At 42.5% G+C, this 22177-nt stretch overlaps 1 long non-coding RNA gene and 1 other non-coding gene across 2 annotated transcripts; both read left to right on the plus strand.

The window, feature by feature from the left end:
- The first annotated feature begins 4314 nt into the window (after positions 1 to 4314).
- Gm22497 lies at positions 4315 to 4445 on the plus strand. Its single transcript, XR_003955514.1, has one exon. It is a non-coding gene; the product is annotated as a small nucleolar RNA SNORA17 (small nucleolar RNA).
- A 13789-nt stretch (positions 4446 to 18234) lies between these two features.
- Gm40226 lies at positions 18235 to 21324 on the plus strand. The gene is made up of 3 exons (XR_868013.1): positions 18235 to 18389; positions 19621 to 19714; positions 21279 to 21324. It is a non-coding gene; the product is annotated as a predicted gene, 40226 (long non-coding RNA).
- The last annotated feature ends 853 nt before the right edge of the window (positions 21325 to 22177 follow it).

Here is a 22177-nt window from a genome sequence, read left to right on the forward strand (position 1 = left end):
CTTCCTTAAAATGATTCCTCAATAACTTGAGACAGCCTTTGCCTGAACTTACAGGCGATACTAAAGATTTTTATTGGGGATGTATTTTCCCAGTTCACCAAATTGTTCCTCAATAAAGTTCTTCATGAAAAATGAAGAAAAAAAATTCCAACAAGAAGAATGTATTGGCTGGACATGATGGTCCAGGCCTTTAGTCCCAGCACTTGGGAGGCAGAGGTAGTCAGGCCTCTGTGAGTTCAAGGCCAGCCTTATCTACATAGTGACTTCTAAGTGAATCAGGACTACATAGTGAGACTCTGTCTTCAAAGGAGGAGGAGGAGAAGGAAGAAGAAGAGGAGGAGGAGGAAAAAGAGGAGGAGGAGGAGGAAGAGGAGGACGAAGAGGGGGAGGAAGAGGAGGAGGAAGAGGAGGACGAAGAGGGGGAGGAAGAGGAGGAGGAAGAAGAGGAGTGGTTGACATGTTTCCTTTTACATTTTGCCTTGTAGAAGGCTAAGAGTTAAGTTTTACTTTAAAGATAATTAATTATGTAGATTTTTCTATTTTATAAAATATGTTGTCAATCTTGACTTCTTACTGTATTGTTAAATGTTTTCTTTAAGTTTATATTCCAGACATAAAGAGCATCAGTGACTGCTCATCAGAGATGGCTCAGTTGGTAACGTGCTCACTACACAAACCAGAAGGACCTGGGTTAGGAGTTCAGCAACCATATAAAAAGCAGGGTTCTGCAGTCTGCATCTGAAGTTCCAGCACTGTGGTGGCAGAGACAGGGGAATCCCTAGGATTTGCTAGCCAGTCAAATAACAAACAAGCTCCAGGCTCAGGGAGAGACTCAGTCTCAAAAGTTAAGGCAGATGGTAATTGAGGAAGATAGTCTATATTAACATGTGGCCCCCACATGCACATGTGCACATACACACATACATGCAAACACCTGTACACACACCTGCACTCACATGTGCAGACAAAGGAACATGTATGTACACATACAACCATGCAAAGAATATCATGTGTTAGAGACAATGTTCTGGGTTTCCCATCATAGACCAGAAAAAAGGAGCTCAATATTTTATTATGACCAAATCCATATTTCTACTTATAGAAAATGCTTTCCGTTTTTCAAATAGACAATGCAAATAGTTTTCTTCTTCAGATCTATGTTTTCAGTTGTAACCTGGGTAGCTAATTTCATCCGAAGGCATCAATCTAGACATGACATTAAATTTCAGTACAAACAAGTCTTATAATGGATGCCAAGAAAAAAAAAAAACCAAACAACTCTGCCATGAAATGAAAGTCCAAACAAGACCAAAATATTTTATTTTCAATAATCAAAACATTAACTGCAATAAACAAAAACGACAGAGAAGTTTCTCTGGTCAAAAGAAAATGTAGCTGTCATTGAAGATCCTCCAGAGACTGTCTCTGTCTCTCTGTCTCTGTCTCTGTCTCTCTCTTTTTCCTAGAAGTTAGTCAACTCTTAGTGGAAAATGTACTGAGCTGAATTCTGCTTCTGCATCTTGACCTCAGGGAGATACAAGAAAGACAACTGCAGCTGATGAGTGAAAACATTTTAAATCTACAAAGTTATTAAATATTTGTTATTAATCTTGTGAGGATAGAAGCCGACTTTCTCAACTCTCAAACTAGAGCATCCACTTTATTGCTTGTGTATGCTCCACATAAAATAAACTTAACTCCTTTAAGAAATAATGAGTGACTGACTTTGTATCTTTGCCAGGCCCTTGTCTTACACTGACAGCTGTCTGACCCCTTAGAGACGGTGTGGGCAAATGAAATCTGAAACATTAACTATGCAATGAGTAAACATTACAAGTAGTAAGTGACCCTCTAGAAAGTATATTAGCAATAGACTTCTTTATCTAAAGAAATAAATCCTCAGGGGGTGGATGGAAGATGGTGGATTTAAGATACCCAGAACTTTCCTATGCTTCCAGAAATGTGAAACAAAACCTCAGATTAATGATTACTGGGGGGTGCGGATGGCACAGAAAGACAAGGAAGGGTGGTGGTGAACAGTAGACAGGAAGGAGATAAAAATCCAGAAGTATTTGGAGTTTCCATTAGGGAAATGAAGGCGACAGGGCAGACTAGTGTAAGCTCCTTGGGGACCAGCTGGCAGAGCGGCAGAGCGGCAGAGTAAGGAGGGGCGTCAACCATGTGCATCAAGTACACTGGAGAGGGAGGCCCTGCACTCCAGGCTTCCCTGCTACTGCTGTGGAAGGGGGTCATTCTAGAAGCCTTACTCTCATGTCTTTCATTCAGGGAGAGCAGAAGACCAATAGCTCCTGACTCCCAGCTAAATGAGTGACCACTCTAAGAGCCTGGTTGCAACTAGTACTCTGATTTACACACACACATACACAAGAGAGACAGAGACAGACAGAAACAGACAGATCTACTTGGGTTGAAACGATGAATCTTTCTGAAGAAGGGATCTGGGAGTGATTGTATCAGAGCAACTTTTGTTCAAATTCTTGTAGAAGGAGAGATTTCATAGTAGCTGCATAGGGCAGAGCACTTCATGGCCAGGGCACGCAGGATTACTCTTGACCCTCTGGCCCACATGGCTTTGGTCTGGTCTTACTAAGTTCTGTATTCTCAGAGGGCCTGAGAGATTTGGTGGAGAGTGGCTGCTGCTGGGATTTCTTGTGCCAAACCCACATTGGCTGGTGGGAGGGGGCATTCAGGAAGGGGGCTGGGTAACATGCTCCTTAGTCTCAGTTGGTGGGCGCACTGGAGGGGAGCTCCTGGGTACTCTATGTCAGCAGGTCTGCACACAGAGAAACACTGACATGAATTCAGCCTGGAAACCAGCACAGCAGGATGGTCCCGAAGGAGGGCAGAGCTCTATCTGCAAACGTCCCTTAGTGGTGTTGTCCATTTGGACAGCAGAGAGAAAACAGCTGCTCCCTACCTCCAGGAAAGTGCTGAAGGACAAACCTGGGTGGAGGTGGGGGACAAAGAATTTCTACCCTCTTTCTCTTCAGTAGAGAGTTTGAAGTTTTTTCTCATTATTTCTACCATCACCCCATACAATTGTCTCTTTATCCCTTTGTTACATTCGTTTATTGTTTTACCTGCGTGTGTATATGTGTACTGTGAATATATCTGGTGACAGGTCAGAAGAGGGTTTCAGAATCCTTAGGACTGGACTAACAGAAGGTTTTGAGCTGCCACAGGACTCTGGGAATCAAAAGCAGGTAAGAGATTGGCTAATCCAGAGGACCTACATTTAATTCCTAGCACTTGTATGGTAGCCCGCAACCATCTAACTTCAGTTCCACGAGATCTAATGCCCACTGCTGGCTTCCAAAAGCACTGCAAGAGCATTGAGCTGACAAAATACCCATGTACATAAAAATAAACAATAAATTCTTTTTAAAAAGAGTTAGTACCCGAGATATAAGATACAATTTGCAAAACACATGAAACTGAAGAAGAATGAAGACCAAAGTGTGGACACTTTGCCCCTTCTTAGAATTGGAAACAATCACCCATGGAAGGATTTACAGAGACAAAGTTTGGAGCTGAGACAAAAGGATGGACCATCTAGAGACTGCCATATCCAGGGATCCATCCCATAATTAGCCTCCAAACGATGACACCATTGCATACACTAGCAAGCGTTTGCTGAAAGGACCCTGATATAGCTGTCTCTTGTGAGACTATGCCGGGGCCTAGCAAACACAGAAGTGGATGCTCACAGTCAGCTATTGGATGGATCACAGGGCCCCCCAATGGAGGAACTAGAGAAAGTATCCAAGGAGCTAAAGAGATCTGCAACCCTGTAGGTGCAACAACATTATGAACTAACCAGTACCCCGGAGCTCTTGACTCTAGCTGCATATGTATCAAAAGATGGCCTAGTCGGCCATCACTGGAAAGAGAGGCCCATTGGTCAGGCAAACTTTATATGCCCCAGTACAGGGGAACGCCAGGGCCAAAAAATGGGAATGGGTGGGTAGGGGAGTGGGGGGGAGGGTATGGGGGACTTTTGGGATAGCATTGGAAATGTAATTGAGGAAAATATGTAATAATAAAAAAAAGAAAATGTCTTTAACTTAATAAACTCTTTCCTCTCAAAAAGAAAAAAAAAAAAGAGATGAGGGGTGGCAAGATACCTCAGTAGGTAAATAAGCTTGCCTCATGTACTTCCCATACCATATATATACACACACAATAATAATAATAATAATTTTAAGAGCTAGATGAGAAACCCAATAATATACCTGAGCAATTCAGTAAGAAAATTGAGATTCTGGGGAATACCTTCTAAAAGGTTTAGAAATATCTGCCCCTAGAGGCACAGCAGGTGTAGCTTCTGTGTCACCCGTGCATCAGTAGATGGCAGAGAGGAGAGAGGATAGGTCTAAGCTCAGTGTTCTGCCCTGTGAGCCTCTGAATGATAGCAGTGTAACACTCCCTGAAAAAAGGGAGCCTGAGATGACCACCAGTCAGGTGCCAGGGGGCCCAGACAGGGAGCTAGCCTGAGACGACCCCCAGTCCAGTTCCAGACAGGCCTGGAAGGGCTCCCAGGCTAGGAAGCAAGCCAGAGACTAGAAGAACCCCCACCTGGGAATGCTGGGCCCCAGACAAGGATTGAGTCTTAGTCAGATACCTCAGCATGGGGTCATGTAGACTGGCCAGGAGACGAGTGAACCCCAAATGACCACCAATCTAGGCAGGGAGCTAGCCTGAGATGACCACCAGTCCTGTGCTGTGCAGGCCTGGGGAGAGCAGACCATGCAGGGGATGACCACTGCCAGGTGCTATAATACACAGACTCCTGAGATTCTTCCTGAGACTACCCCAGATTCTCAGAGACCTCGGACACTACTAAGAGGAGCAAGTAAGTGGTGGAGAAATGGAAGAGAAAGAGACAGAAAGATGTGGGCACAATGAAGAGAGGCAGAACTAGAGTCTCGAGTGATGCCAACTGCGATCACGGATGGGTCCTGGCCTGCGCTGCCATTGGGAACCATGTCTGGGTCTGTGGCCCTCATCAGCAGAGTTCTGTTATCACCAAAGGTCAGGCATATGTCCCTGGTCTGATCTGCCACCCAGAGACATGTTAGTGTCTAAGGGCTATGCAGAACTGGCCCACCCTTACCTGGGCATCGTGGAAGAGCTGGCCCTGGGGGTATGAGAGCAGGAGAGCTGGCCATGCCCCTTCCTGGTGGTGGCATTGGACAGGCCAGTTGAGGCAGGGTAAGAGAGTTCACCCCAGTGGGGTGGGTGTGGAAGAGCTGGGAGACTAACCAGCTCAGATACTTCTAAGGCCCAGATTCAGGGCTTTGAATTGACCCACTCCAACATCTACCCTATCTATGAACTGCTGGAGTGCATGAACTGCTCAGTTCTGCAGATCCAAAGCCACAGAATCCCCATGATATGGAACAACAGGATAACTGAAATGAGTCCTAATGAGGTTCTAGTATTGGTACTGTAGCAGAAAGCAGAGGCCTCAGGTGGGACCACGTTCTACACAGTGCCTGCCCCAATCCAATCGCGTGGAACTTGAGACTGCGGTACATAGGGAAGCAGGCTACCCGGGCCTGATCTGGGGCACAAGTCCCTTCCGCTCGACTCGAGACTCGAGCCCCGGGCTACCTTGCCAGCAGAGTCTTGCCCAACACCCGCAAGGGCCCACACGGGACTCCCCACGGGACCCTAAGACCTCTGGTGAGTGGAACACAGCGCCTACCCCAATCCAATCGCGTGGAACTTGAGACTGCGGTACATAGGGAAGCAGGCTACCCGGGCTTGATCTAGGGCACAAACCCCTTCCACTCCACTCGAGCCCTGGCTACCTTGCCAGCTGAGTCGCCTGACACCCGCAAGGGCCCACACAGGATTCCACACGTGATCCTAAGACCTCTAGTGAGTGGAACACAACTTCTGCCAGGAGTCTGGTTCGAACACCAGATATCTGGGTACCTGCCTTGCAAGAAGAGAGCTTGCCTGCAGAGAATACTCTGCCCACTGAAACTAAGGAGAGTGCTACCCTCCAGGTCTGCTCATAGAGGCTAACAGAGTCACCTGAAGAACAAGCTCTTAACAGTGACAACTAAAACAGCTAGCTTCAGAGATTACCAGATGGCGAAAGGCAAACGTAAGAATCCTACTAACAGAAATCAAGACCACTCACCATCATCAGAACGCAGCACTCCCACCCCACCTAGTCCTGGGCACCCCAACACAACCGAAAATCTAGACCCAGATTTAAAAACATTTCTCATGATGATGATAGAGGACATCAAGAAGGACTTTCATAAGTCACTTAAAGATTTACAGGAGAGCACTGCTAAAGAGTTACAGGCTCTTAAAGAAAAGCAGGAAAACACAGCCAAACAGGTGATGGAAATGAACAAAACCATACTAGAACTAAAAGGGGAAGTAGACACAATAAAGAAAACCCAAAGCGAGGCAACGCTGGAGATAGAAACCCTAGGAAAGAGATCTGGAACCATAGATGCGAGCATCAGCAACAGAATACAAGAAATGGAAGAGAGAATCTCAGGTGCAGAAGATTCCATAGAGAACATCGACACAACAGTCAAAGAAAATACAAAATGCAAAAGGATCCTAACTCAAAACATCCAGGTAATCCAGGACACAATGAGAAGACCAAACCTACGGATAATAGGAATTGATGAGAATGAAGATTTTCAACTTAAAGGGCCAGCTAATATCTTCAACAAAATAATAGAAGAAAACTTCCCAAACATAAAAAAAGAGATGCCCATGATCATACAAGAAGCATACAGAACTCCAAATAGACTGGACCAGAAAAGAAATTCCTCCCGACACATAATAATCAGAACAACAAATGCACTAAATAAAGATAGAATATTAAAAGCAGTAAGGGAGAAAGGTCAAGTAACATATAAAGGAAGGCCTATCAGAATTACACCAGACTTTTCACCAGAGACTATGAAAGCCAGAAGATCCTGGACAGATGTTATACAGACACTAAGAGAACACAAATGCCAGCCCAGGCTACTATACCCGGCCAAACTCTCAATTACCATAGATGGAGAAACCAAAGTATTCCACGACAAAACCAAGTTCACACAATATCTTTCCACGAATCCAGCCCTTCAAAGGATAATAACAGAAAAGAAGCAATACAAGGACGGAAATCACGCCCTAGAACAACCAAGAAAGTAATCATTCAACAAACCAAAAAGAAGACAGCCACAAGAACAGAATGCCAACTCTAACAACAAAAATAAAAGGGAGCAACAATTACTTTTCCTTAATATCTCTTAATATCAATGGACTCAATTCCCCAATAAAAAGACATAGACTAACAGACTGGCTACACAAACAGGACCCAACATTCTGCTGCTTACAGGAAACCCATCTCAGGGAAAAAGACAGACACTACCTCAGAGTGAAAGGCTGGAAAACAATTTTCCAAGCAAATGGACTGAAGAAACAAGCTGGAGTAGCCATTTTAATATCGGATAAAATCGACTTCCAACCCAAAGTTATCAAAAAAGACAAGGAGGGACACTTCATACTCATCAAAGGTAAAATCCTCCAAGAGGAACTCTCAATTCTGAATATCTACGCTCCAAATGCAAGGGCAGCCACATTCATTAGAGACACTTTAGTAAAGCTCAAAGCATACATTGCACCTCACACAATAATAGTGGGAGACTTCAACACACCACTTTCTTCAAAGGACAGATCGTGGAAACAGAAACTAAACAGGGACACAGTGAAACTAACAGAAGTTATGAAACAAATGGACCTGACAGATATCTACAGAACATTTTATCCTAAAACAAAAGGATATACCTTCTTCTCAGCACCTCATGGGACCTTCTCCAAAATTGACCATATAATTGGTCACAAAACAGGCCTCAATAGATACAAAAATATTGAAATTGTCCCATGTATCCTATCAGACCACCATGGCCTAAGACTGATCTTCAATAACAACATAAATAATGGAAAGCCAACATTCACGTGGAAACTGAATAACACTCTTCTCAATGATACCTTGGTCAAGGAAGGAATAAAGAAAGAAATTAAAGACTTTTTAGAGTTTAATGAAAATGAAGCCACAACGTACCCAAACCTATGGGACACAATGAAAGCATTTCTAAGAGGGAAACTCATAGCGCTGAGTGCCTCCAAGAAGAAACGGGAGACAGCACATACTAGCAGCTTGACAACACATCTAAAAGCCCTAGAAAAAAAGGAAGCAAATTCACCCAAGAGGAGTAGACGGCAGGAAATAACCAAACTCAGGGGTGAAATCAACCAAGTGGAAACAAGAAGAACTATTCAAAGAATTAACCAAACGAGGAGTTGGTTCTTTGAGAAAATCAACAAGATAGATAAACCCTTAGCTAGACTCACTAAAGGGCACAGGGACAAAATCCTAATTAACAAAATCAGAAATGAAAAGGGAGACATAACAACAGATCCTGAAGAAATCCAAAACACCATCAGATCCTTCTACAAAAGGCTATACTCAACAAAACTGGAAAACCTGGACGAAATGGACAAATTTCTGGACAGATACCAGGTACCAAAGTTGAATCAGGATCAAGTTGACCATCTAAACAGTCCCATATCACCTAAAGAAATAGAAGCAGTTATTAATAGTCTCCCAACCAAAAAAAGCCCAGGACCAGATGGGTTTAGTGCAGAGTTCTATCAGACCTTCAAAGAAGATCTAATTCCAATTCTGCACAAACTATTTCACAAAATAGAAGTAGAAGGTACTCTACCCAACTCATTTTATGAAGCCACTATTACTCTGATACCTAAACCACAGAAAGATCCAACAAAGATAGAGAACTTCAGACCAATTTCTCTTATGAATATCGATGCAAAAATCCTCAATAAAATTCTCACTAACCGAATCCAAGAACACATTAAAGCAATCATCCATCCTGACCAAGTAGGTTTTATTCCAGGGATGCAGGGATGGTTTAATATACGAAAATCCATCAATGTAATCCATTATATAAACAAACTCAAAGACAAAAACCACATGATCATCTCGTTAGATGCAGAAAAAGCATTTGACAAGATCCAACACCCATTCATGATAAAAGTTTTGGAAAGATCAGGAATTCAAGGCCCATACCTAAACATGATAAAAGCAATCTACAGCAAACCAGTAGCCAACATCAAAGTAAATGGAGAGAAGCTGGAAGCAATCCCACTAAAATCAGGGACTAGACAAGGCTGCCCACTTTCTCCCTACCTTTTCAACATAGTACTTGAAGTATTAGCCAGAGCAATTCGACAACAAAAGGAGATCAAGGGGATACAAATTGGAAAAGAGGAAGTCAAAATATCACTTTTTGCAGATGATATGATAGTATATATAAGTGACCCTAAAAATTCTACCAGAGAACTCCTAAACCTGATAAACAGCTTCGGTGAAGTAGCTGGATATAAAATAAACTCAAACAAGTCAATGGCCTTTCTCTATACAAAGAATAAACAGGCTGAGAAAGAAATTAGGGAAACAACACCCTTCTCAATAGTCACAAATAATATAAAATATCTTGGCGTGACTCTAACTAAGGAGGTGAAAGATCTGTATGATAAAAACTTCAAATCTCTGAAGAAAGAAATTAAAGAAGATCTCAGAAGATGGAAAGATCTCCCATGCTCATGGATTGGCAGGATCAACATTGTAAAAATGGCTATCTTGCCAAAAGCAATCTACAGATTCAATGCAATCCCCATCAAAATTCCAACTCAATTCTTCAACGAATTGGAAGGAGCAATTTGCAAATTTGTCTGGAATAACAAAAAACCTAGGATAGCAAAAAGTCTTCTCAAGGATAAAAGAACTTCTGGCAGAATCACCATGCCAGACCTAAAGCTTTACTACAGAGCAATTGTGATAAAAACTGCATGGTACTGGTATAGAGACAGACAAGTAGACCAATGGAATAGAATTGAAGATCCAGAAATGAACCCACACACCTATGGTCACTTGATCTTCGACAAGGGAGCTAAAACCATCCAGTGGAAGAAAGACAGCATTTTCAACAATTGGTGCTGGCACAACTGGTTGTTATCGTGTAGAAGAATGCGAATCGATCCATACTTATCTCCTTGTACTAAGGTCAAATCTAAGTGGATCAAGGAACTTCACATAAAACCAGAGACACTGAAACTTATAGAGGAGAAAGTGGGGAAAAGCCTTGAAGATATGGGCACAGGGGAAAAATTCCTGAACAGAACAGCAATGGCTTGTGCTGTAAGATCGAGAATCGACAAATGGGACCTAATGAAACTCCAAAGTTTCTGCAAGGCAAAAGACACCGTCAATAAGACAAAAAGACCACCAACAGATTGGGAAAGGATCTTTACCTATCCTAAATCAGATAGGGGACTAATATCCAACATATATAAAGAACTCAAGAAGGTGGACTTCAGAAAATCAAATAACCCCATTAAAAAATGGGGCTCAGAACTGAACAAAGAATTCTCACCTGAGGAATACCGAATGGCAGAGAAGCACTTGAAAAAATGTTCAACATCCTTAATCATCAGGGAAATGCAAATCAAAACAACCCTGAGATTCCACCTCACACCAGTCAGAATGGCTAAGATCAAAAATTCAGGTGACAGCAGATGCTGGCGAGGATGTGGAGAAAGAGGAACACTCCTCCATTGTTGGTGGGAGTGCAGGCTTGTACAACCACTCTGGAAATCAGTCTGGCGGTTCCTCAGAAAACTGGACATAGTACTACCGGAGGATCCAGCAATACCTCTCCTGGGCATATATCCAGAAGATGCCCCAACAGGTAAGAAGGACACATGCTCCACTATGTTCATAGCAGCCTTATTTATAATAGCCAGAAGCTGGAAAGAACCTAGATGCCCCTCAACAGAGGAATGGATACAGAAAATGTGGTACATCTACACAATGGAGTACTACTCAGCTATTAAAAAGAATGAATTTATGAAATTCCTAGCCAAATGGATGGACCTGGAGGGCATCATCCTGAGTGAGGTAACACATTCACAAAGAAACTCACACAATATGTATTCACTGATAAGTGGATATTAGCCCCAAACCTAGGATACCCAAGATATAAGATATAATTTGCTAAACACATGAAACTCAAGGAGAATGAAGACTGAAGTGTGGACACTATGCCCCTCCTTAGATTTGGGAACAAAACACCCATGGAAGGAGTTACAGAGACGGAGTTTGGAGCTGAGATGAAAGGATGGACCATGTAGAGACTGCCATAGCCAGGGATCCACCCCATAATCAGCATCCAAACGCTGACACCATTGCATACACTAGCAAGATTTTATTGAAAGGACGCAGATGTAGCTGTCTCTTGTGAGACTATGCCGGGGCCCAGCAAACACAGAAGTGGATGCTCACAGTCAGCTAATGGATGGATCATAGGGCTCCCAATGGAGGAGCTAGAGAAAGTAGCCAAGGAGCTAAAGGGATCTGCAACCCTATAGGTGGAACAACATTATGAGCTAACCAGTACCCCGGAGCTCTTGACTCTAGCTGCATATATATCAAAAGATGGCCTAGTCGGCCATCACTGGAAAGAGAGGCCCATTGGACTTGCAAACTTTATATGCCCCAGTACAGGGGAATACCAGGGCCAAAAAGGGGGAGTGGGTGGGCAGGGGAGTGGGGGTGGGTGGATATGGGGGACTTTTGGTATAGCATTGGAAATGTAAATGAGTTAAATACCTAATAAAAAATGGAAAAAAAAAAAAAAGAAAATAAAGATTTCATTTAAAAAAAAAAAAAAAAGTCTGCAGCAGACTGAAGAGAGTGAGTAGTCAGGGGCCAGGGGGGAATAGGAACTCCAGCTTAGTTTATTGGTGAAGATAGAGGTGGCTGTCTGGAAGTGCAGAGAGACCTTCTGCAGGAGACTTAAGCTGTGACTTTAAGGCCTTCTCCATGCTCCCTACTGTGCTTCTCTACTAAAGAGGCAGCACTTTTTAAAAAAAGTTTATTTATTTTTATGTATATGAGTACATTGTAGTTGTCTTCAGACACACACCAGAAGAGGGCATCGGACCCCATTACAGGTGGTTGTGAGCCACCATGTGGTTGCTGGAAATTGAACTGAGGACCTCTGGAAAAGCAGTCAGTGATCTTAACCGCTGAGCCATCTCTCCAGCCCCCCAAGACAGCACATGTTTATCCATACTGTTTATTGACTGTTCATTGTGGAAAATGGATGCGTACCAACATCTCAGGGTTGACTAGAGATTGAATACCATTTGCAGGAAGAAATGCTCAGGAAGGGAAGCTTATTGGGTAAACCCTCAGAACCTCTAGGTACCTCATTAGCATGGAGAACTCTGTTTGGGGCTACATCCAACATGGGGAGCATGGCGCATGTTCCAGCCCAGGAATCTGGCAGGTAGCAGGGAGGTGCCTGCTGGCTCAGGCATGAGTTTCTGGGGTCTCAGGCCCACTCTACCTTACCAAGTTTCCTGGCATGGTCTACTGTCCCATAGCCTCACACCAGACCAACGAGTCATTGCAATGCACATTTGCAAGCAGGGAAGTGTGGACAAAAGGGTATACTGTGGGGTAAACTGTGATACATGCAACTTCCACAATGAGATTTCTTTCCTTTGATGGGGTGAGGGAGGTTGTAAGGGTGGAAGGTGGAAGCAAGGGGATGAGGAGGTGAAAGGGATTGGGGTACATGATGTAAAATTCACAAAGAATCAATAAAATGTTAAGGATTTAGAAATAAAGGCCTGGAGAGATGGTTCAGCAGTTGAGAGCACTGACTGCTCTTCAGAAGGACCTGAGTTCAAATCCCAGCAACCACATGGTGGCTCACAACCACCCATAATGAGATCTGACGCCCTCTTCTAGTGTGTCTGATTATGTCACATAACCGTTTAAATACCAAGAGTACAAAGCAGAGAAACAATATTGCTAAAAGTAACTGAAAATACCAAATTAACTACATACAAAGGCAAAATTCATCAGAACTACATGAGACCTCTCAGAAGAAATTCTGAAAACCATGAAAGCATAAAATAATATTTTAACCCATGACAGTAGATAATTATGAACAAAAGTTACTATATCCACCAAAGTTATTCTTTAAATCAACAGAAAAGTAAAGATCTCCCCTGATAGTCACAAAATAAATCAATTAATTACCATCAAGCCATTACTGCAGAAGATACATAAAGGAATCCTACACAGAGTGAAGAGAGATAGCCACAAACAGGAGGGTCCCACAAAGAATACATTTCACAAGAAGAATGTATGAACCATGAAACAATCAAATTACATAGTTTAACAGAATAAAATGGGAAAGTCCTACAGTGAATAGGAAGAAATAAAAGAACAAAGTATTGAATTAACTAGAAAAACACAAAACACTCAATATATTTATGGGAATCAGCAAATATCTCTCAATCATAACTTAAGTGTAAACAGTCTTAACTCACCAATTAAATGACACAGACTGAATGAATGGATTAGGAAACAAGGCCCAACTGTTTGTTGCCTGCAAGACATGTATTTCACTATCAGAATACAGACCAAGGGGTAAAGGATAAAGAACGATATACCAGAAGCAAGTTGGAATATCTCTACTCACATCTGAAAAAGTAGACTTCAAGTCCAAATCAGAAAGTATAAAGTCATTACAGAGCAACAAAGAGACAAACTGTGCATCCCTGTTTCACAAGGCAAACACTTGTGGATATCAAGCAACAGATAGGTCAAGAAACAACAGCAGTAGAGCTCAATACCCTATGCTTATCAACACACCACTCATACAAAAAAATTAATAAAGCAGATAAAACTGCACCATAGGGAAAAAAAGGTGGTGGATGATACCCACACATGGTCTGACAAAGTCTTCAGGGTCTAATCTGGAGAAGGCTCAAAACAGCTTCAGAATATTTCTCCCTTAATTGGAGAAGTGAAATAGAAAACTTTCCAAAAGCAGAAGAGAAAATTCAGAGCTGGTGTCAGCGGAATTAGCTTTGTTAGGGGAGCTCCTTGCACCCAATAAGGAAATGCTGGCAACAGACTGGAAGCCAGAGAATAGAAAACCTTTACAATGGCAGATCCTCTAAAGGGCTGGGAATAAAAGCCATGCCCAGGCTAATAGCAGCTTTAGCAGAAGGAAATGCTGGGAGAAAATCCCGCTCTCTTCACCAAGTAAGTACCTGATGGAACACAAGTGGGAAGCTACTTCACAAAGACTCCTGCTGCCCTGGCATCCTGATGTCCTGAGACCCTTTCTAAACCACACTCAGGAAGTTCAGAGCAAGAATCAGGAGTCTATACATTCAAATCTAGCTTGCAGAATATTACTAGATTGCAGGAGGAAAAAAAACAAAACAAAAACAAAAACAACAACCAAAAAAACCTTAAATCAGGATCATGTAGTGTCCCATGAGCTGAAAACCCAAAGGTGATGGTTAACACAGACTCCAACCAGTATACTGGAAATTGGAAAGGACCACACAAGTGTTGAAGAAAACAGAATCCTGAAGGGATAACAGATGTGGGAGCAGATTCTGGGACTCCAGTGGTGAAGCAGCTCTAATGGACTGGACCAGAATCTATAATCCAACCAGCCAAAGGAAGACCCAGAGGCCAGAACCCATCACAGAAGAGCTACAAGGAGTGAGATAGGCTTCTGTGAGCTAGAGAAGACACACTGAGAGCTCCAGACTGAAGCCAAGCTGTCAGGTCACATCTACACATGTAGCTCCACCCAGCTCCTCCCACCCTCTACATCGGTTCCTCCTCCTTATTTAACACCCAATGGCAGTTTAGCAGGCTAGTTTGGCTCTGCCCTGTCTTTGCCTGGACACAGTGTTCTTCCCGTGGCTTTAAAGGTCTCTATGTCTCAGCCTCCTTTTTATTATTTGATTGCATACCCCCCTTCAGTCTACCATTAGCAAAAATTCCTTTATTTCTCTGTTCTGTTTTCATTCCTAGATTCCCAACCCCCTTATTCTGCTTTTTTTCTTTCCTTTTTCCTTTCCTTTCCTTCCCTTCCCTTCCCTTCCCTTCCCTTCCCTTCCCTTCCCTTCCCTTCCCTTCCCTTCCCTTCCCTTCCCTTCCCTTCCCTTCCCTTCCCTTCCCTTTCCTTTCCTTCCCTTTCCTTTCCTTTCATCTCCTTTCCATTCATATGCACAATAACTAATCTGTTTGGGGGACCTTTAGGAAGTGTGGCCTTGCTGGAGGAAGAATATCATCTAGGATGGGATGTGAAGTTTCAAAGCCTCCCAGCATTCCCACTTAGCTGTCTCTGATTCTTGTTCATGGTGAAAGATGTGAGTTCTCAGCTTCCAGCTCCAGCAGGTATATCTGCTGCCTGCTGCCATGGTGTCTTTGACATTATGGACTCTAAAGTCTTCTTGAATGGTAAGCCCAAACAAACTCTTTCATTTATAAGTTATTGTGGCCATATAGTTTTAACCACACCGATAGAAAAGTTACTAATACACAGACAGACAAGGAATTCTGAGGACAGAGCCTGGACCATTGAATCACCACTCTAACAGAGAAAAACAACACCAGAACTCTACAACCTAGTCCCTCTTGAACATTGCAACGCTTCTACTTAAAGAAGAAAGGTGATCTAAATAAAAGCCAAATTCAATTTATGACCAAACTCCAGATGTACAAATCCCAACACAAAAATACAAGCATGAAAAAAAAAAAATTCCTACAAACTGACCAACCCAGCAGTAACGGCCCCCAAAAGAATGACATGAGCAAAATTCCTGGTAACAAATCCAAAAGAATGGTTATAAGTACATTCAAAGCAACCAGAGCACACAAATAAACTGAATTCATTCTTCGAGAATGCAAACAGCTGAACCAAACAAGGAAGTACTTACAACTCAACAAAGAGATAGAAATAACGAAGAAAACCAAATTGAAAAGCTCAGTGGAAAGACCCACCAATAGAATAGGACTAATTCTGGAGGCAGTCCCTTGTGTCGGTGTGGATGCTGGGGGTAGCTTTTCCTAGCCTCAAGGTTTCTTCTTTCTCTGGGTCTGCTGGGGTCTGTCACCTGTTCTACTCCTGCCAGATTCTATTTCTCATCCCCCTTCTTCCGGCCACCAGCAGCCCCCCACTAGACCCCTGGGCACAGCATCCTTTTCTCTATGTCTTCCAGATTCTATGTCTCCAACAGTACCCATACATATCTATAAGCAAAACTACTCATATACACAAAGTAAAAACAAATATATCCTTTTTAGTTAAAAAATACATATTTCGAAGGGGTAATTGAGTCTTTAGTGGTGAAAATTTAGAAAAATGAAAATAATTTTGATGACAAGATCTTCTGTTTTCTTTCCCCTTCAGGGTTAGGAAGTTGAAGACTAGGAAGCATATTAAAATTGATAAGGTAGAATTCTATGATGCATGAACATATTTGTAACCAGTATACTATTTAATAGATATGCTGTGTAAGAAGGTAGATGGCAAGAAAAAAAATGAAAGAAAGCAGGGAGAGCGTAATTTACAACTCTGAAAGCATATTGTTTCAGATTGCCCTCCAGTTCAGCTTGCCCTAGAATGAGACCTGGTGAGGAGGCAGCTTACCACTGCTCCAGGAAAGGAAGGCTGGGGATGGAGAGAGAGCTGGCGGTTAAGAGCACTGGCTGCTCTTTCAGACCTGGGTTCACTTTCTAGCACTCACATGGTGGCTCACAACTGTCTATTACTGCAGTCCCAGGGAATGTGACACCTTCTTCTGGCCTCTGAGGGTATCATGCATGTATGCACGCGCGCGCGCGCGCATGTGTGTGTGTGTGTGTATAACTCCCATACATATAAGATAAAAATAAATAAACCTTTAAGAAGAGAGGAGGTTTCAGCTGTGTACCATAGGAAGCAGTTTTGTGCATGGAACTGGAGTGAGGGATGGGGTGGGGGTGATATAATTGTGAATTTATCCCGTAGGAAGTCTCTGCAGTGATTGACGTACATGAGTCCAACAAAGAAGGAAAAGCTGGTCCACAGTTTCAATGACAAGATATTAGTGGCTGTAACACAAGCTACACACATCATCATAATTCAGAATGATGTTCACTACAAGTTTGTCATGTATGCCATTTATGATGTTGAGATATTTTCTCAATATTCTGAGTCCCGTCAGGACTTTTATCATGATGAGGGGGTGTCATATTTTGCCAGAGGCCTTTCTTGCATCTGTTAAGATGATGGTGTGATTTCTACCCTTTAGTGATTTTCAGATGTTGAACCATCCCTACATTTGTAAAAAGGTGGAAAAAGGTATTCCAAGCCAATGAAGACTAGGAAATAAGCAGACATCCCTTTTCTAAAATCTGTCAACATAGACACCAAGCCAAACTAGTCAGAAGAGATAAAAGTCACTTCCATCAGCTGTAGGAAGAATCCATCAAGAGGATATTGCAAGTCTAAATATGTATGCACCAAAGATGGGAACATTCAATTTTATAAAACAAACAAAAAATTGCTATACATAAAGTTACAGATAAACTCCAGACAGCAATAATGGGTGACTTTAATCTCCTCTATTCTCTCCTGTCCTCTTCTCTCCCCTCCCCTCCCCTCTTCCTTTCCTCTTTCCTCCCCTTTCCTCTCCCCTTCCCTCCCCTGTTCTCCTCTCCCCCCTCACTTCTCCTCTCCCTTCATTTCCTCTCCTCTCTTCTCTTCTCTTTTCCTTTTCTCTCCCCTTCTATCTCTGTTTCTGTTTCTCTTTGTTTCTCTGTCTCTCTGTGCCTGTCCCTTCCCTCTTCCTCCCCACTGCAAACCACCCCCACCCCCCAAGGCTCTGGCTGTGTAGTCAAGGCTGAGCTTAAACTCAAAAGCCTCTGGCCGGACTGGCTCAGCTTTTCAACGTTTAGTTACTATTTACCAAATGGCATCCTTGTGAAACACTTTCCCCGTTCGTACTCTTGAAGGCATGCCTGTTTGTAAGGCTGTGGTCAAACGCCACCTTCTCTACCAAGTCACCGGAGTTTTAGCAGTTGGCGTTAACTCAGCTCCTTCTCTCCGGCTTTTACGGTTTATCTAAGGCACCATCAGCCTATCTCACCAGTACATCTCCTCACAAAGTCACATAAAACCAGAACTGGAACCTGAAAAGCACTGGCAGCAAGAGAGGCAGCCTGATCACTTCTCCCTTAATTTCAGCTGGCCTCCTCCCAAGCGCTCCTAAATAAATACACAGTCTGAAAGCCACCACAGAGCTTGCTCTGCAAATTCAGCTTCAAGGCAAATCCACTAAACCTCACACCCAAAGCGAATGTTTATTTTACACTCCCTTTCCTTGAGGAAGCTAAGGAGCTTTCACAACCATGCTGGTCCTTCCCACTAGATGGTAAACTTCTTCCTTCTTCAGAGGTATGTTTCTTTGTCCTCCAAGGGCAATCTTCTCTCTCTCTCTCTCTCTCTCTCTCTCTCTCTCTCTCTCTCTCTCTCTCTTTCTGTGCTTGAGGAAAAAAATCCCTCAGGAATTAGGAGGAGGCTCTTGGATATGTGCATGCTAAAGCAAAGTTAGCAAATGAAGGGTTTAGAATTTAATTCAAGATCAACAGAGACAGATGCCATTTAGCATTGAAAAAGAAATCTAAAATTTACACTACCGGGGCTGTGAGCCTGTACCAACAGGGAGCAAAAGACAGGGGGTGGGGGATGTGTCTCAATGAAGCTGCTCAGTTGGGTGGGGGGAGAGGGGGGGAGAGACACAGAGAGATGCATTTTTAAATAAATGTAATGTCATTTTACCGTATTTAATCTGACAATAACCTGAATATGATACTGAGTGGAGACCAAATTTATACCCGTGTATTTTCTTTTCTTTATCAAGTTATTTATCAATTTACCATCATTTATCAATTTCACAGACAACTTCCGATTCTTTTCTGGCCTTTTGGGTTTAGCCACTGTGTTCGATAGCTAGGTAGAACTCTTTGAAACTGTTCCGGAGAGTCCATCACACAGCCATATTTCAGTCTCATTCTCTCATAGTAAGGATTAACATGCATAAGACTTAAAGCTTTTCCTGAATAAATTCTCAAGGTGCTACTTTCTTTCAATTTATAAAATGACTTGATCAACCATTCCAATATGCTCACTTTATCCCTAAGTCCTACTCTTTCCCTATTAACAATCAAGCCTCCATTCTCAGCAGTTTGACTCTGTTGAGTTTTGTTGGTATCTGCTCATTAGAGGTCAAGAGGCCTGCAGGACATTCAGTAATATGTTCATTTCAGGGTGAGCTTTTGTAAAAATTTTTCTCTGAGACTGTCTGTCAAATGTTTCTTTCAGTAAGCTACTCACAGGGCTCAACAGCAGAGTACTGGCCCGGTGCTGGATGCGAAGCGTCCCCTCCCAAGCTGCATGTGTTGAAGGGGATCTCCAGCTCCTGGTGCTATAGAGAGGATCATTATGTTTTTATCTTCATCAATGAGTTAATCCATTGCTGATTTGTGATGAGTTCATAGCTGGATAGATACTAGCTGGAAGAAGTGGGTCACCAGGGCACATTTTAACAGGGTACATCTCCTCTCCCACCCCCCCACCCCCAACCTCCCGATGATTCCTTTGTCTCTCTGCCTCCTTCCACCACTAGGTGAAGAGCTTTCTTCAGTGGCTTCCTTCCCAGTGTCCTGCCTCACAGTGCTCAGGCCCAGAAGCCACAGTGCTGAGTGAAGAAAAATATAAAAGTAAGACTTTGTTTTTAAGTAAACTTCTCAGGTATTTTGTTACAGCGCCAACAGGAAAAAAAAAAAAAAAGACGAATACACCTGTGAGAGGTTGGGCCTTGGGTGACCTTGGGTGACCTTGGGTGGTGATTTCCATCACAAACAATAAAGACTACAGCCCTCCAAGACATGTTTATATAAAGCTGTTTGTTTTTTGTTTTTTGTTTTTTTGTTTTTTTGAGACAGGGTTTCTCTGTGTAGTCCAGGCTGTCCTGGAACTCACTTTGTAGACCAGGCTGGCCTTGAACTCAGAAATCCGCCTGCCTCTGCCTCCCGAGTGCTGGTATTAAAGGCATGCGCCACCACGCCCGGCTTATAAAGCTGTTTTTTAAAAAAAAAATCCGTTTTTCCTTTCAGCCAGAAAGACGACTCTGAGAGTAATTATTTATTATTAAATGTGTTGGACACACGCTTTGGCTCATTCCCTGCCTAGCTCATTACTTACTTAACCCATTCAAACCATTCTGTCTTCCAAATGGTTAGTTACCTGTCCTTCAGTACCAGCCCATTTCTTCCTTCCTGTCTCAGCATCCCTCATGGCATCTCACTTAAATCTCTCCCTGAGTCTTTCCCATGCATCTTCTTTTAGTCTCTCACAATTTCCCAGAATTCTCTCTTTCTGCCAGTGGCCCGCCTCCTATTTCTTGCCTCAGCTCGTTGGCCATAGGCTTTTTTATTGACAGGTGTTGCTTATAAGAGCATCTCTCTACATTAACCATTGTAAGATAGCCCTCTTTGTTTCCTTATTTAACACATAAAATGGTTTTGAGTGAACCAATTAGATATAAACTTTGAATAGTCCCAAACTCTCCTGGATTTGAGTTTTTAAAAAAAATGCTAGCTGAGAACAAATCCATTTCTCATAGTTGATTTGAAAGAATTGTATCTGACGTTTTGAAAATAATTGGCTCAGTGGGTAAAGACACTTGGTGCCAAGTCCAGCAATCTGAGTTCAATCCTTGAAATCCACACGGTGGAAGGAAGGATTCTACTCCCACAGGCTGTCCTCTGACCCCACATGTGTGCTTTGGTATACTCACACACCTACACAGAGAAAAGAAATAGATGTGATTAAAGAAAAAAAAAAAAAAAAAGAAAGCAGAGCTGGCTAAATTTAATACTGAGGCATTTACTGATTCCCTTTTATTTTTCAGGACTTTTCTAAATGCATCCATGACCCAGCAGGGTTTTTAAAGTATACTTAGGGAATATTCTTGTCATCTACCTTTTTTTTTTTTTTACAAATTTATTATTATCATTTTTTTTTTTAATACAAAGTCTCTTTATGTAGCCCTGGCTTTCCTGGAATTAACTCTGTGGTCCAGATGAGCCAGGCTGGCCGTGAACTCTAGACCCCCTCCCCTGTGCAGGGATCACAGACACACACCACTACACTTGGCTTGTAATTTGTAATCTGATATTGTTGTGTTTCTTCACCTTGCATAGTGCCTTTTTATTATTAAAGGAGAATTTCTTTTTTGTTTGTTTTCTGTAAGTGTACGTTTTGCTTGTCTGTTTGAGACAGGTCTTCCTATCCAGCACAGGCCTGCCTTTCAGCTTCCTGCCTTGGCCTCCTGAGAGATGGGATTACAGGAGTGTGTTCCTCCATCCGGCTCTATAAATCGGCATTTTAATTTAATTGGTGTTTTCTCTTGTTTGCTTTACAATTTCTAAACCATTCCTAGGGAAAGATTCTGTAAATGACTCTCTACTTTGTCTCATAGTCTGTTGAATTCCCATCTTTTCCCAAATCTTTAATGAATTTAATCTTTGAAGAGTAGTCTGCTTTGAATATGAAAACAGTAGCAGACATATAAGTGATTCAGTTCAGCTCTGGTCACGGGTCTCTTTTAGCTGTTACGGAAAGCATCAGGAAGCAGAACCAGAACAGAAAGAACAAAGCATAGCTTTTAAATCACCTTTTTTGCAATATTAAATCCTTCATTATTGTGATGGTTTTTTATTTTAAATCTTTTTGTTTTTTATTTTGTTTTATGTGTATGGCTGTTTTGCCTGCATGTAAATCTGTGCACCATATGTGTACCTGGTATGGGAGGAGGCCAGAAGAGGCAGTTAGATTCCTTAGGACTGGAGTTCCAGAGTGTTTTGAGCCACCATGTGGGTGCTGGGAATTGAATCCCAGGTCTTATGGGAGAGCAGTCAGTGCTCCTAACCATTGAGCAACCTCTCCAGGTGCCCTCTTTTTAAAATGTATTTATTTAAGTTTAAGTTGATTAAAATTTATTTTTGTCTTATTACATATGTAGGTGCTCTGTCTGTGCATGTGTGTATCTGTACCTCGTGCTCACAGAGGCCGGAGGACAGTCTCTGATATCCCGGAGCTGGAGCTCACACGTGGTTGTGAGCCTCCATGTGAACACTAAGAACTGAACTCTGTCCTATGGAAGAACAGCATATGTTCTT

The sequence above is a fragment of the Mus musculus genome, chromosome 4 (assembly GCF_000001635.26).
Source record: "Mus musculus strain C57BL/6J chromosome 4, GRCm38.p6 C57BL/6J".
NCBI classification, from domain to species: domain Eukaryota; kingdom Metazoa; phylum Chordata; class Mammalia; order Rodentia; family Muridae; genus Mus; species Mus musculus.